We start from the raw sequence: 17629 nt of genomic DNA on the forward strand, positions 1-17629 counted from the left end.
AGGATATCTCTTCCCCCTACCTGAGGATATCTCTTCCCCCTACCTGAGGATATCTCTTCCCCCCCTACCTGAGGATATCTCTTCCCCCTACCTGAGGATATCTCTTCTCCCCTACCTGAGGATATCTCTTCCCCCCCTACCTGAGGATATCTCTTCCCCCCTACCTGAGGATATCTCTTCCCCCCCTACCTGAGGATATCTCTTCTCCCCCTACCTGAGGATATCTCTTCCTCCCCTACCTGAGGATATCTCTTCTCCCCTACCTGAGGATATCTCTTCCCCCTACCTGAGGATATCTACCTGAGGATATCTTCCCCCTACCTGAGGATATCTCTTCCCCCTACCTGAGGATATCTCTTCCCCCTACCTGAGGATATCTCTTCCCCCCTACCTGAGGATATCTCTTTTCCCCCTACCTGAGGATATCTCTTCCCCCTACCTGAGGATATCTCTTCCCCCTACCTGAGGATATCTCTTTCCCCTACCTGAGGATATCCCCCTACCTGAGGATATCTCTTCCCCCTACCTGAGGATATCTCTTCCCCCTACCTGAGGATATCTCTTCCCCCTACCTGAGGATATCTCTTCCCCCTACCTGAGGATATCTCTTCCCCCTACCTGAGGATATCTACCTGAGGATTCTCTTCCCCCTACCTGAGGATATCTCTTCCCCCTACCTGAGGATATCTCTTCCCCCTACCTTCCCCCTACCTGAGGATATCTCTTTCCCCCTACCTGAGGATATCTCTTCTCCCCTACCTGAGGATATCTCTTCTCCCCTACCTGAGGATATCTCTTCCCCCTACCTGAGGATATCTCTTCTCCCCTACCTGAGGATATCTCTTCTCCCCTACCTGAGGATATCTCTTCTCCCCTACCTGAGGATATCTCTTCCCCCTACCTGAGGATATCTCTTCCCCCTACCTGAGGATATCTCTTCTCCCCTACCTGAGGATATCTCTTCTCCCCTACCTGAGGATATCTCTTCCCCCTACCTGAGGATATCTCTTTCCCCCCTACCTGAGGATATCTCTTTCCCCCCTACCTGAGGATATCTCTTTCCCCCCTACCTGAGGATATCTCTTCCCCCCTACCTGAGGATATCTCTTCCCCCTACCTGAGGATATCTCTTCCCCCTACCTGAGGATATCTCTTCCCCCTACCTGAGGATTCTTCCCCTACCTGAGGATATCTCTTCCCCCCTACCTGAGGATATCTCTTCCCCCTACCTGAGGATATCTCTTTCCCCCCTACCTGAGGATATCTCTTTCCCCCTACCTGAGGATATCTCTTCCCCTACCCCCCTACCTGAGATATCTCTTTTCCCCTACCTGAGGATATCTCTTTCCCCTACCTGAGGATATCTCTTTCCCCCTACCTGAGGATATCTCTTTCCCCTACCTGAGGATATCTCTTCCCCCTACCTGAGGATATCTCTTCCCCCTACCTGAGGATATCTCTTCCCCCTACCTGAGGATATCTCTTTCCCCCTACCTGAGGATATCTCTTCCCCCCCTACCTGAGGATATCTCTTCTCCCCCTACCTGAGGATATCTCTTCTATCCCCTACCTGAGGATATCTCTTCCCCCTACCTGAGGATATCTCTTCCCCCTACCTGAGGATCTCTCTTCTCCCCTACCTGAGGATATCTCTTCCCCCCCTACCTGAGGATATCTCTTCTCCCCTACCTGAGGATATCTCTTCCCCCCCTACCTGAGGATATCTCTTCTCCCCTCCATATCTTCCCCCTCACCTGAGGTAGAAACATTTTCCCAGCTCCAAACAGGTCTCCCACCACCTTCATGCCGTTCATCAGGGGCCCCTCGATGACGTGTAGGGGCCTCGGATAGAGCTCAGCCTGGGACCTCGCCTCCTCTGTGTCCTCTACCACATACTTATCTATACCCTGGAAAGAGCAAGAGAGAGAGACAGAGAAGGAATATTGATAGCAATTGTGATGGAGAAAGAGAGAGATTTGTACCTTAAATGTATCTGTACAGTTTTGACCAGAACCATTTTCTAGACATACCTGAAAATAGCTTGGTCCCTGCAGTATATGATCAGTAGAGAAAGGGACAATAACTTGGTACCTGCATGCCACTAACCTTGATGAGCCCATACTATACTAACCTTGATGAGCCTATACTATACTAACCTTGATGAACCCATACTATACTAACCTTGATGAGCCCATACTAAACTAACATTGATGAGCCCATACCATACTAACCTTGATGAGCCCATACTAGACTAACCTTGATGAGCCCATACTCCAGCCTCTCTCTTACTAACCTTGATGAACCCATACTATACTAACATTGATGAGCCCATACTATACTAACCTTGATGAGCCCATACTATACTAACCTTGATGAGCCCATACTATACTAACCTTAATGAGCCCATACTATACTAACCTTGATGAGCCCATACTATACTAACCTTGATGAGCCCATACTCCAGCCTCTCTTACTAACCTTGATGAGCCCATACTATACTAACCTTGATGAGCCCATACTATACTAACCTTGATGAGCCCATACTATACTAACCTTGATGAGCCCATACTATACTAACTTGATGAGCCCATACCATACTAAACTTGATGAACCCATACTATACTAAACTTGATGAGCCCATACCATACTAAACATGATGAACCCATACTATACTAACCTTGATGAACCCATACGCCAGCCTCTCTCCTACTAACCTTGATGAGCCCATACTTAACTAACCTTGATGAGCCCATACTAAACTAACCTTGATGAGCCCATACCACACTAACCTTGATGAGCCCATACCATACTAACCATGATGAGCCCATACTATACTAACCTTGATGAGCCCATACTTTACTAACCTTGATGAGCCCATACTATACTAACCTTGATGAGCCCATACTGTACTAACCTTGATGAGCCCATACTATACTAACCTTGATGAGCCCATACTATACTAACCTTGATGAGCCCATACTCCAGCCTCTCTCTTACTAACCTTGATGAACCAATCTATACTAACATTGATGAACCCATACTGTACTAACCTTGATGAGCACATACTATACTAACCTTGATGAGCCCATACTGTACTAACCTTGATGAGCCCATACTGTACTAACCTTGATGAGCCCATACTCCAGCCTCTCTCCTACTAACCTTAATGAGCCCATACTATACTAACCTTGATGAGCCCATACTCCAGCCTCTCTCCTACTAACCTTGATGAGCCCATACTATACTAACCTTGATGAGCCCATACTATACTAACCTTGATGAGCCCATACTATACTAACCTTGATGAGCCCATACTATACTAACCTTGATGAGCCCATACTATACTAACCTTGATGAGCCCATACTATACTAACCTTGATGAGCCCATATGCTATACTAACCTTGATGAGCCCATACTATACTAACCTTGATGAGCCCATACTATACTAACCTTGATGAGCCCATATACTACTATACTAACCTTGATGAGCCCATACTATACTAACCTTGATGAGCCCATACTAGCCTCATACTCCTACTAACCTTGATGAGCCCATACTATACTAACCTTGATGAGCCCATACTGTACTAACCTTGATGAGCCCATTACCAACCTTGATGAGCCCATCTTACTAACCTTGATGAGCCCATACTATACTAACCTTGATGAGCCCATACTATACTAACCTTGATGAGCCCATACTATACTAACCTTGATGAGCCCATACTATACTAACCTTGATGAGCCCATACTATACTAACCTTGATGAGCCCATACTATACTAACCTTGATGAGCCCATACTATACTAACCTTGATGAGCCCATACTATACTAACCTTGATGAGCCCATACTATACTAACCTTGATGAGCCCATACTATACTAACCTTGATGAGCCCATACTCCAGCCTCTCTCTTACTAACCTTGATGAGCCCATACTATACTAACCTTGATGAGCCCATACTATACTAACCTTGATGAGCCCATACTATACTAACCTTGATGAGCCCATACTATACTAACCTTGATGAGCCCATACTATACTAACCTTGATGAGCCCATACTATACTAACCTTGATGAGCCCATACTATACTAACCTTGATGAGCCCATACTATACTAACCTTGATGAGCCCATACTATACTAACCTTGATGAGCCCATACTAACCTTGATGAGCCCATACTATACTAACCTTGATGAACCCCATACTCCAGCCTCTCTCTTACTAACCTTGATGAGCCCATACTATACTAACCTTGATGAGCCCATACTATACTAACCTTGATGAGCCCATACTATACTAACCTTGATGAGCCCATACTATACTAACCTTGATGAGCCCATACTATACTAACCTTGATGAGCCCATACTATACTAACCTTGATGAGCCCATACTATACTAACCTTGATGAGCCCATACTATACTAACCTTGATGAGCCCATACTATACTAACCTTGATGAGCCCATACTATACTAACCTTGATGAGCCCATACTATACTAACCTTGATGAGCCCATACTATACTAACCTTGATGAGCCCATACTATACTAACCTTGATGAACCCATACTATACTAACCTTGATGAGCCCATACTCCAGCCTCTCCTCCACTGTTCCCTCTCGCCACTCATCCGTCTGGACCACCTTCTTCCCTCCTTTGGCACAGCTCTGAAAACGACAGGATTCTCTTCAGAGGGGATCTAGTACACTGTACTAGGGATCATGGTAACCCCAGCGAGCAGAGACATACAGACACAGAGTTACAGGACATGTACTGGGTTAACCAGGTGGACCAGTATGTACTGTGTTAACCAGGTGGACCAGTATGTACCTGTTTACACAGCAGAATATGTACTGTGTTAACCAGGTGGACCAGTATGTACCTGTTTATACCAGCAGGACATGTACTGTGTTAACCAGGTGGCCCAGTATGTACTGTGTTAACCAGGTGGCCCAGTATGTACCTGTTTATACCCAGGACATGTACTGTGTTAACCAGGTGAGCCCATATGTACTGTGTTAACCAGGTGGACCAGTATGTACCTGTTTATACAGCAGCCCATGTACTGTGTTAACCAGGTGGACCATATGTACCTGTGAGCCCATACAGAATATGTACTGTGCTAACCAGGTGGCCCATATGTACCTGGTTATACAGCAGAATATGTACTGTGTTAACCAGGTGGACCAGTATGTACCTGTTTATACAGCAGAATATGTACTGTGTTAACCAGGTGGACCAGTATGTACCTGTTTATACAGCAGAATATGTACTGTGTTAACCAGGTGGACCAGTATGTACCTGTTTATAGCAGAATATCACTGTGTTAACCAGGTGGACCATATGTACCTGTTTATACAGAATATGTACTGTGTTAACCAGATGGACCAGTATGTACTGTGTTAACCAGATGGACCAGTATGTACTGTGTTAACCAGATGGACCAGTATGTACTGTGTTAACCAGATGGACCAGTATGTACCTGTTTATACAGATGGACCAGTATGTACTGTGTTAACCAGGTGGACCAGTATGTACTGTGTTAACCAGGTGGACCAGTATGTACCTGTTTATACAGCAGAACATGTACTGTGTTAACCAGGTGGACCAGTATGTACCTGTTTATACAGCAGAATTGTACTGTGTTAACCAGGTGGACCAGTATGTACCTGTTTATACAGCAGAATATGTACTGTGTTAACCAGGTGGACCAGTATGTACCTGTTTATACCAGATGTACTGTGTTAACCAGTATGTACTGTATTACCAGTTTATACAGAATATGTACTGTGTTAACCAGGTGGACCAGTATGTACCTGGTTATACAGCAGAATTTGTACTGTGTTAACCAGGTGGACCAGTATGTACCTGTTTATACAGCAGAATATGTACTGTGTTAACCAGGTGGACCAGTATGTAGTACTGTGTTAACCAGATGGACCAGTATGTACTGTGTTAACCAGATGGACCAGTATGTACCTGTTTATACCAGTGGACCATATGTACTGTGTTAACCAGGTGGAGCCTAGTGGTATGTACTGAAAGGTTAGTTCGAATCCCCAGCTGACAGAATATGTACTGTGTTAACCAGGTGGACCACTGTATGTACCAGTTAACCCACTGTTACATTTGTTCTTAACTGACTTTCCTAGTTGTACTGTGTTAACCAGTTAACCAGTGGACCAGTATGTACCTGTTTATACAGATGGATCAGTATGTACTGTGTTAACCAGATGGACCAGTATGTACCTGTTATACAGAATATGTACCAGTATGTACCTGGGTTTGGACCAGTATGTACCTGTTTACACAGCAGAATATGTACTGTGTTAACCAGGTGCACCAGTATGTACCTGGGTTAACCAGGTGTGTACTGTGTTAACCAGGTGGACCAGTATGTACCTGTTATACAGAATATGTACTGTGTTAACCAGGTGGACCAGTATGTACTGTTTACCAGGTGGAATATGTACTGTGTTAACCAGGTGGACCAGTATGTACTGTTTAACCAGATGGACCAGTATGTACTGTGTTAACCAGATGGATCAGTATGCACCTGTTTACACAGCAGAATATGTACTGTGTTAACCAGGTGGACCAGTATGTACTGTGTTAACCAGATGGACCAGTATGTACTGTGTTAACCAGATGGACCAGTATGTACTGTGTTAACCAGGTGGACCAGTATGTACTGTGTTAACCAGGTGGACCAGTATGTACTGTGTTAACCAGATGGACCAGTATGTACTGTGTTAACCAGATGGACCAGTATGTACTGTGTTAACCAGATGGACCAGTATGTACTGTGTTAACCAGATGGACCAGTATGTACTGTGTTAACCAGGTGGACCAGTATGTACTGTGTTAACCAGATGGACCAGTATGTACTGTGTTAACCAGGTGGACCAGTATGTACCTGTTTATACAGCAGGACATGTACTGTGTTAACCAGATGGACCAGTTCCTATACTGAAAAACCAGATCCCCAGTAGCATGTGCTAACCACCAGTATGCTTCACAGTATGTACTGTGGGATGAATATGTACTGCCAGTGTTTCCTCCAGACATGCTGTTAACCACCACCATGCTTCACCATAGGGATGGTGCCAGATGTTCAGGTGGACAGATGTACTGTGTTAACCAGGTGACCAGTATGCACCTGTTCATACAGAATTTGCTCCGTTCATCCACCATGCTCTCCCTGTTGGGATGGTGAAAAACATCCCCACAGCATGATGCTACCACCACCATGCTTCACTGTAGGGATGGTGCCAGGTTTCCTCCAGACGTGAAGCTTGGCATTCAGGCCAAAGAGTTCAATCTTGGTTTCATCAGACCAGAGAATCTTGTTTCTCATGGTCTGAGAGTCTTTAGGTGCCTTTTGGCAAACTCCAAGCGGGCTGTCATGTGCCTTTTACTGAGGAGTGGTTTCCATCTGGCCACGCTACCATAAAGGCCTGATTGGTGGAGTCCTACAGGGATGGTTGTCCTTCTGGAAGGTTCTCCAATCTCCACAGAGGAACTCTGGAGCTCTGTCAGTTTCTTGGTCCCCTCCCTGACCAAGGCCCTTCTCCCCCGATTGCTCAGTTTGGCCGGGCGGCCAAGTTGGTTCCAAACCGCTTCCTTTTAAGAATGATGACGCCCCTGTTCTTGGGGACCTTCAGTGCTGCAGAATGATGACGCCCCTGTTCTTGGGGACCTTCAGTGCTGCAGAATGATGACGCCCCTGTTCTTGGGGACCTTCAGTGCTGCAGAATGATGGAGGCCACTGTGACCTTCTGCTGCAGAATGGGACCTTCAATGCTGCAGAATGATGGAGGCCACTGTGTTCTTGGGGACCTTCAATGCTGCAGAATGATGACGCCCCTGTTCTTGGGGACCTTCAGTGCTGCAGAATGATGACGCCCCTGTTTGGGGACCTTCAGTGCTGCAGAAATGTTTTGGTACCCTTCCCCAGATCTGTGCCTCGACACAATCCTGTCTCGGAGCTCAACAGACAATTCCTTCCACCTCATGGCTTGGTTTTTGCTCTGACATTCACTGTCAACTGTGGGACCTTTATATAGACAGGTGTGTGCCTTTCCAAATCATGTCCAATCAATTGAGTTTACCACAGGTGGACTCCAATCGAGTTGTAGAAACATCTCAAGGATGATCAGTGGAAACAGGATGCACCTGAGCTCAATTTCGAGTCTCATAGCAAAGGGTCTGAATACTTATGTAAATAAGGTATTTCTGTTTAACAAATTGCCAACATTTCTAAAAAAAAAAAACATTTTTACTTTTTCATTATGGGATAGTGTGTGTAGATTGCTGAGGGGGAAAAAAATGTGATCCAATTTAGAATAAGGCTGTAACGTAACAAAATGTGGGAAAAGTCCAGGGGTCTGAATACTTTCCCGAAGGCTGTGTACCGGTGTATACAAGCACAGTAAGATATACTAGGATATGTACTGTAGTGTGTAAACCATATACCTGTACAGTAAGTTATACTAAGATATGTACTGTAGTGTGTAAACCATATATCTGTGTATACAAGCACAGTAAGATATACTAGGATATGTACTGTAGTGTGTAAACCATATATACCTGTGTATACAAGCACAGTAAGATATACTAGGATATGTACTGTAGTGTGTAAACCATATACCTGTGTGTACAAGCACAGTAAGATATACTAGGATATGTACTGTAGTGTGTAAACCATATACCTGTACAAGCACAGTAAGATATACTAGGATATGTACTGTAGTGTGTAAACCATATACCTGTGTATACAAGCACAGTAAGTTATACTAGGATATGTACTGTAGTGTGTAAATCATATACCTGTGTGTACAAGTACAGTAAGATATACTAGGATATGTACTGTAGTGTGTAAACCATATACCTGTACAGTAAGTTATACTAGGATATGTACTGTAGTGTGTAAACCATATACCTGTACAGTAAGATATACTAGGATATGTACTGTAGTGTGTAAACCATATACCTGTACAGTAAGTTATACTAGGATATGTACTGTAGTGTGTAAACCATATACCTGTACAGTAAGTTATACTAGGATATGTACTGTAGTGTGTAAACCATATACCTGTACAGTAAGATATACTAGGATATGTACTGTAGTGTGTAAACCATATACCTGTACAGTAAGTTATACTAGGATATGTACTGTAGTGTGTAAACCATATACCTGTGTATACAAGCACAGTAAGTTATACTAGGATATGTACTGTAGTGTGTAAACCATATACCTGTACAGTAAGTTATACTAGGATATGTACTGTAGTGTGTAAACCATATACCTGTACAGTAAGTTATACTAGGATATGTAGGATATGTACTGTAGTGTGTAAACCATATACCTGTACAGTAAGATATACTAGGATATGTACTGGATATGTACTGTAGTGTGTAAACCATATACCTGTACAGTAAGTTATACTAGGATATGTACTGTAGTGTGTAAACCATATACCTGTACAGTAAGTTATACTAGGATATGTACTGTAGTGTGTAAACCATATACCTGTACAGTAAGTTATACTAGGATATGTACTGTAGTGTGTAAACCATATACCTGTACAGTAAGATATACTAGGATATGTACTGTAGTGTGTAAACCATATACCTGTACAGTAAGTTATACTAGGATTTCTCTGTGCCTCCGGGTCTTTGTTCCAGATAACTGTAGTTGTAAACCATATACCTGTTCAGCAGCTAGGATATGTACGATATACTCATCATATACCTGACAGGCAGGATATGTACTGTAGTGTTAAACCATATACCTGTACAGTAAGTTATACTAGGATATGTACTGTATATGTACTGTAGGTAAACATATAACAGTAAGTTATACTAGATATGTAGGGATAACGTAGTGTGTAAACCATATACCTGTACAGTAAGTTATACTAGGATATGTACTATGCCCATGTCCTGTACCGTCCTATAGGATAGTACAGCAGGACAACAGGGTTACTCAGTACAGGGATATACTAGGTAGGGCCGTAGTAGCGTAAACTATGCCCTGTACAGTAAGTTATACTAGGATATGTAGATATGCAGGTAAACAACAGGGTATACTCAGGTACAGGGATAACTGTCAGTAGGGCCGCTAGGATAGCGTTCACTATGCCCATGTCCATACCGTCCTATAGGATGACAGCAGGACAACATTACCTCAGGCAGGGATATACTAGGATATGGGCTGCTAGCTAGCGTTCACTATGCCCATGTCCATACCGTCCTATAGGAGACAGCAGGACAACAGGCTTACTCAGGCAGGGATAGGATATGTACGTAGTAGGGCCGCTAGCTAGCGTTCACTATGCCCATGTCCATACCGTCCTATAGGAGACAGCAGGACAACAGGGTTACTCAGGCAGGGATACGTAGATAGGGCCGCTATACCTAGCGTTCACTATGCCCATGTCCATACCGTCCTATAGGAGACAGCAGGACAACAGGGTTACTCAGGCAGGGATAACGTAGTAGGGCCGCTAGCTAGCGTTCACTATGCCCATGTCCATACCGTCCTATAGGAGACAGCAGGACAACAGGGTTACTCAGGCAGGGATAACGTAGTAGGGCCGCTAGCTAGCGTTCACTATGCCCATGTCCATACCGTCCTATAGGAGACAGCAGGACAACAGGGTTACTCAGGCAGGGATAACGTAGTAGGGCCGCTAGCTAGCGTTCACTATGCCCATGTCCATACCGTCCTATAGGAGACAGCAGGACAACAGGGTTACTCAGGCAGGGATAACGTAGTAGGGCCGCTAGCTAGCGTTCACTATGCCCATGTCCATACCGTCCTATAGGAGACAGCAGGACAACAGGGTTACTCAGGCAGGGATAACGTAGTAGGGCCGCTAGCTAGCGTTCACTATGCCCATGTCCATACCGTCCTATAGGAGACAGCAGGACAACAGGGTTACTCAGGCAGGGATAACGTAGTAGGGCCGCTAGCTAGCGTTCACTATGCCCATGTCCATACCGTCCTATAGGAGACAGCAGGACAACAGGGTTACTCAGGCAGGGATAACGTAGTAGGGCCGCTAGCTAGCGTTCACTATGCCCATGTCCATACCGTCCTATAGGAGACAGCAGGACAACAGGGTTACTCAGGCAGGGATAACGTAGTAGGGCCGCTAGCTAGCGTTCACTATGCCCATGTCCATACCGTCCTATAGGAGACAGCAGGACAACAGGGTTACTCAGGCAGGGATAACGTAGTAGGGCCGCTAGCTAGCGTTCACTATGCCCATGTCCATACCGTCCTATAGGAGACAGCAGGACAACAGGGTTACTCAGGCAGGGATAACGTAGTAGGGCCGCTAGCTGGCTAGATGTCGATAGCCACTGGCTAACGTAGTAGGGCCGCTAGCTGGCTAGATGTCGATAGCCACTGGCTAACGTAGTAGGGCCGCTAGCTGGCTAGATGTCGATAGCCACTGGCTAACGTAGTAGGGCCGCTAGCTAGCGTTCAACCTACCTTGATGGCGTGGTAGAGGAAGGCTCCACCTACCTTGATGGCGTGGTACAGGAAGGCTCCACCTACCTTGATGGCGTGGTACAGGAAGGCTCCACCTACCTTGATGGCGTGGTAGAGGAAGGCTCCACCTACCTTGATGGCGTGGTACAGGAAGGCTCCACCTACCTTGATGGCGTGGTAGAGGAAGGCTCCACCTACCTTGATGGCGTGGTACAGGAAGGCTCCACCTACCTTGATGGCGTGGTACAGGAAGGCTCCGCCTACCTTGATGGCGTGGTACAGGAAGGCTCCACCTACCTTGATGGCGTGGTACAGGAAGGCTCCGCCTACCTTGATGGCGTGGTACAGGAAGGCTCCACCTACCTTGATGGCGTGGTACAGGAAGGCTCCACCTACCTTGATGGCGTGGTACAGGAAGGCTCCACCTACCTTGATGGCGTGGTACAGGAAGGCTCCGCCTACCTTGATGGCGTGGTACAGGAAGGCTCCACCTACCTTGATGGCGTGGTACAGGAAGGCTCCACCTACCTTGATGGCGTGGTACAGGAAGGCTCCGCCTACCTTGATGGCGTGGTACAGGAAGGCTCCACCTACCTTGATGGCGTGGTACAGGAAGGCTCCGCCTACCTTGATGGCGTGGTACAGGAAGGCTCCGCCTACCTTGATGGCGTGGTACAGGAAGGCTCCGCCTACCTTGATGGCGTGGTACAGGAAGGCTCCGCCTACCTTGATGGCGTGGTACAGGAAGGCTCCGCCTACCTTGATGGCGTGGTACAGGAAGGCTCCGCCTACCTTGATGGCGTGGTACAGGAAGGCTCCGCCTACCTTGATGGCGTGGTACAGGAAGGCTCCGCCTACCTTGATATACGTGGTACAGGAAGGCTTGATCCTACCTTGATGGCGTGGTACAGGAAGGCTCCGCCTACCTTATGGCGTGGTACAGGAAGGCTCCACCTACCTTGATGGCGTGGTACAGGAAGGCTCCGCCTACCTTGATGGCGTGGTACAGGAAGGCTCCGCCTACCTTGATGGCGTGGTACAGGAAGGCTCCGCCTACCTTGATGGCGTGGTACAGGAAGGCTCCAGAAAACCTTGATGGGTGGTAACAGGACAGGCTCCGCCTACCTTGATGGCGTGGTACAGGAAGGCTCCGCCTACCTTGATGGCGTGGAGATGGAAGGCTCCGCCTACCTTGATGGCGTGGTACAGGAAGGCTCCACCTACCTTGATGGCGTGGTACAGGAAGGCTCCGCCTACCTTGATGGCGTGGTACAGGAAGGCTCCGCCTACCTTGATGGCGTGGTACAGGAAGGCTCCGCCTACCTTGATGGCGTGGTACAGGAAGGCTCCGCCTACCTTGATGGCGTGGTACAGGAAGGCTCCACCTACCTTGATGGCGTGGTACAGGAAGGCTCCATGCATGGCCTCTCTGATGACCTCCATGCCTCTGAAGGAGAAGGACAGGTTGGACAGGCCACCACTGATCCTGGCCCCAGGCAACAACTCCTGTAGAGAATATATATAAATATATATATGACCCATACTGTGTATATACTGTGTATATATATATATAAAAACAAGGATAGCATATTGTAGTATATAGCAGTGTTAGTGACAAAAGGTCAGTGTTGATCCTTCAGAAAGACTCCTGTCCCAGAGAATATATATATATATTATATACTGTTAAAAGGTCAGGTTGTCCAACGACTCCTGTAGAGTAATATATATATATATACAGTGTTATGACCCATACAGTGTATATAGACAATAAAAATAGTATATATAAGCAGTGTATATATAATATATACTATAGTACTAGTTAAAAGGTCAGGTTGATCAGAAAGACGACTCCCAGAGAATATAATATATTATATACGTGACAACAGGAAGCAGTGTGATCCAGGTAGCAGTGTTAGTGACATATATATATATATTATATACTGTTAAAAGGTCAGGTTGATCCTACAGAGCGACTCCTGTAGTCCCAGATAATATATATATATATATTATATACTGTTAAAAGGTCAGTGTTGTGACAGACAGGACTCCTGTGACAACAGGATATAGTATTAGTGATATACAGGAAAGTGTCAGGTTGACCCTGACCCCAGGCAGAAAGACGACACTCCCAGAGAAATATATATTATAACTGTTGACAAAGGTCAGTGTTGTGACAACAGGAAGCAGTGTAGTGACAATATATTATAACTGTTGAAAAGGTCAGGTTGACCCTGACCCCAGGAAGCAGTGTTACTCCTACAGAAAACACAGTATGGGTCATTAACAGTACAGCCAGGAAGCCCACACTGCCATGCGTGTTGTTTGAGATGTTAGTGAGGTGAGATGTAATCGACACCTTTCCCAGAAATCCCTGGAGCTGTGACATCACAGGAAGCAGTGGATACAGAAAGACGAACAGGAAGCAGTGTTAGCGTGACAACAGGAAGCAGTGTTGTGACAACAGGAAGCAGTGTTAGTGACAACAGGAAGCAGTGTTAGTGACCTCGTTTAGCAGAAAGACGACACAGTCCCAGAGAAATCCCCGGAGCGTGACAACAGGAAGCAGTGTTAGTGACAACAGGAAGCAGTGTTAGTGACAACAGGAAGCAGTGTTAGTGACAACAGGAAGCAGTGTTAGTGACAACAGGAAGCAGTGTTAGTGACAAAAGGTAACAGGAAGCAGTGTCCCCGGAGCGTGACAACAGGAAGCAGTGTTGTGACAACAGGAAGCAGTGTTAGTGACCTCGTTTAGCAGAAACACGACACAGTCCCAGAGAAATCCCCGGAGCGTGACAACAGGAAGCAGTGTTGTGACAACAGGAAGCAGTGTTAGTGACAACAGGAAGCAGTGTTAGTGACAACAGGAAGCAGTGTTAGTGACAACAGGATGCAGTGTTAGTGACCGCGTTTAGCAGAAACACGACACGGGTCTCAACTGACCTTAATGAGCCTGGTGGCTCTGATGAAGTTGATGGCGTACTCGCTGTGTTCCTCCATGCCCGTGCCGATGGTCAGGATGTTGGGGTCAAAGATGATGTCGTTGGGGTCAAAGCCCACCTGAGTTACCAGGAGACGATAGGCTCTGCTGCAGATGTCGACCTTGCGCTCTGTGTCGGTAGCCTGTAGGAAACCAGAGAAGACAGCTGTTTCAAGGCCTTGGTTGTTTCCCGGTCTTTAATCCATGAGGTAACACCTACCACTTACATCCTGCCCCCCCCCTACCACTCCATCCACCCCCCCCCACCCCACCCCACCTACCACTTACATCCTGACCCCCCCCCACCCCACCCCACCTACCACTTACATCCTGACCCCCCCCACCCCACCTACCACTTACATCCTGACCCCCCCCTGCACCCCACCCCACCCCACCTACCACTTACATCCTGCCCCCCCACCCCACCCACCCCACCCCACCTACCACTTACATCCTGACCCCCCCCCACCCCACCCCACCTACCACTTACATCCTGCCCCCCCCCACCCACACCACCCCACCTACCACTTACATCCTGACCCCCCACCCCACCTACCACTTACATCCTGCCCCCCCACCCCCTACCACTTACATCCTGCCCCCCCCACCCACCCCACCCCCTACCACTTACATCCTGACCCCCCACCCCACCTACCACTTACATCCTGCCCCCCACCCTCCCTACCACTTACATCCTGCACCCCCTCCCACCCCCCCCCACCACTTACATCCTGCCCCCCACCTTCCCTACCACTTACATCCTGCACCCCCTCCCACCCCCCACCACTTACATCCTGCCCCCCACCTCCCCTACCACCTACACCCACCTCCCCTACCACCTACATCCTGCCCCCCCCACCCCCCTAGGAATGTAACAACAGTATGTGAACCCCAGAAATATCCCATGTCCCACCTACCATGGGTGACAACAGGAAGCAGTAATATTTGATCATCTTCATCTAGGTCACCAATAGACCACAGTCTGCTTAAATTAATAACACCAAACCTAATAACCACTAATTATTGTATTTTTTTGTGACTTAGATGAAGATCAGATCAAAATGGATGACCAATTTACACATAACTTCAGGTAATTTCGAAGGGTTTCACCTGACCCTCCTAGGGCCATAACCACCAGGGCATCCTGACCCCCAACCCACATAACCCCACGGCAGCCCCACTGACATCCTGACCCCCTCCACCCATAACCACCAGGGCAGTGTTAGTACCACTGACAGTCCTAGACCCCCCACAGGAGGGCCATGTTACATCCTGCCCCCCACCCCCCTGACAGTCTACATCCTGACCCCCCCCCGAAGGCCCACCCCCACGGCAGCCCCTACCTGACAGTTCATCCTGACCCTCCCCCAGGCCCCACCACGGCAGCCCCATCCTGACCCCCCTGACCCTCCCTACCATAACCACCCGGCACCCCCTCCCAGTCTCCCTGACCCCCTTCGAAGGCCATCCTGACCCCCGGCAGCCCCGTCCCTACCAGTGACACCTGACCCCCCAGTCGAAGGCCACCCCCACGGCACCCTAGCATCCTGACAGTCCACCTGACCCTCCCGTCGAACATAACTGACCCCCCCACCTCCCCTACCACCTACATCGAAGGCCATAACCCCCACGGCAGCCCCTACCACCTGACATCCTGACCCCCCACCCCCTCTAGGAATGTAACAACAACAGTATGTGACCTTCAGAAATATCTGGATGTCTGCATAAAAGGTCATAAAATTTGATCTGATCTTCATCAGGTCAGCAACAATAGACAAACACAGTCTGACCCTTAAATTAATAACACACAAACACTAATGACACACTAATTATTGTATTTTTTGTGACTTAGGAAGATCAGATCAAAATGGATGACCAATTTACCTGATAACTTCAGGCCATAATTCCGAAGGGTTCACATAGGCCTCACCTGACCCTCCTCGTCTGACAGTCTCAGGGCCATAACCACCAGGGCAGCCCAGTAGCGTCTGACAGTCTAACCTGACCCTCCTCGTCGAAGGCCATAACCACCACGGCAGCCCCGTAGCGTCTGATAGTCTCACCTGACCCTCCTCGTCGAAGGCCATAACCACCAGGGCAGCCCCGTAGCGTCTGACAGTCTCACCTGACCCTCCTCGTCGAAGGCCATAACCACCACGGCAGCCCCGTAGCGTCTGACAGTCTCACCTGACCGTCCTCGTCGAAGGTCATAACCACCACGGCAGCCCGTAGCGTCTGATAGTCTCACCTGACCCTCCTCGTCGAAGGCCATAACCACCAGGGCAGCCCCGTAGCGTCTGACAGTCTCACCTGACCCTCCTCGTCGAAGGCCATAACCACCACGGCAGAAGAGCGTCTGACAGTCTCACCTGACCCTCCTCGTCGAAGGCCATAACCACCACGGCAGCCCCGTAGCGTCTGACAGTCTCACCTGACCCTCCTCGTCGAAGGCCATAACCACCAGGGCAGCCCCGTAGCGTCTGACAGTCTCACCTGACCCTCCTCGTCGAAGGCCATAACCACCCTGGCAGCCCCGAAGCGTCTGACAGTCTCACCTGACCCTCCTCGTCGAAGGCCATAACCACCACGGCAGCCCCGTAGCGTCTGACAGTCTCACCTGACCCTCCTCGTCGAAGGCCATAACCACCACGGCAGCCCCGTAGCGTCTGACAGTCTCACCTGACCCTCCTCGTCGAAGGCCATAACCACCAGGGCAGCCCCGTAGCGTCTGACAGTCTCACCTGACCCTCCTCGTCGAAGGCCATAACCACCAGGGCAGCCCCGTAGCGTCTGACAGTCTCACCTGACCCTCCTCGTCGAAGGCCATAACCACCACGGCAGCCCCGTAGCGTCTGACAGTCTCACCTGACCCTCCTCGTCGAAGGCCATAACCACCACGGCAGCCCCGTAGCGTCTGACAGTCTCACCTGACCCTCCTCGTCGAAGGCCATAACCACCACGGCAGCCCCGTAGCGTCTGACAGTCTCACCTGACCCTCCTCATCGAAGGCCATAACCACCACGGCAGCCCCGTAGCGTCTGACAGTCTCACCTGACCCTCCTCGTCGAAGGCCATAACCACCAGGGCAGCCCCGTAGCGTCTGACAGTCTCACCTGACCCTCCTCGTCGAAGGCCATAACCACC

General features: G+C 48.3%; 1 pseudogene; it reads right to left on the reverse strand.

Annotated features, from left to right (window-relative positions):
- The window catches only part of LOC118383880 (methionine synthase-like), a 115136-nt pseudogene that overhangs the window by 56844 nt on the left and 40663 nt on the right, over positions 1-17629 (reverse strand).

The sequence above is a fragment of the Oncorhynchus keta genome, unplaced genomic scaffold, assembly GCF_023373465.1.
Source record: "Oncorhynchus keta strain PuntledgeMale-10-30-2019 unplaced genomic scaffold, Oket_V2 Un_contig_3473_pilon_pilon, whole genome shotgun sequence".
In the NCBI taxonomy this organism is placed as follows: Eukaryota; Metazoa; Chordata; class Actinopteri; order Salmoniformes; family Salmonidae; genus Oncorhynchus; species Oncorhynchus keta.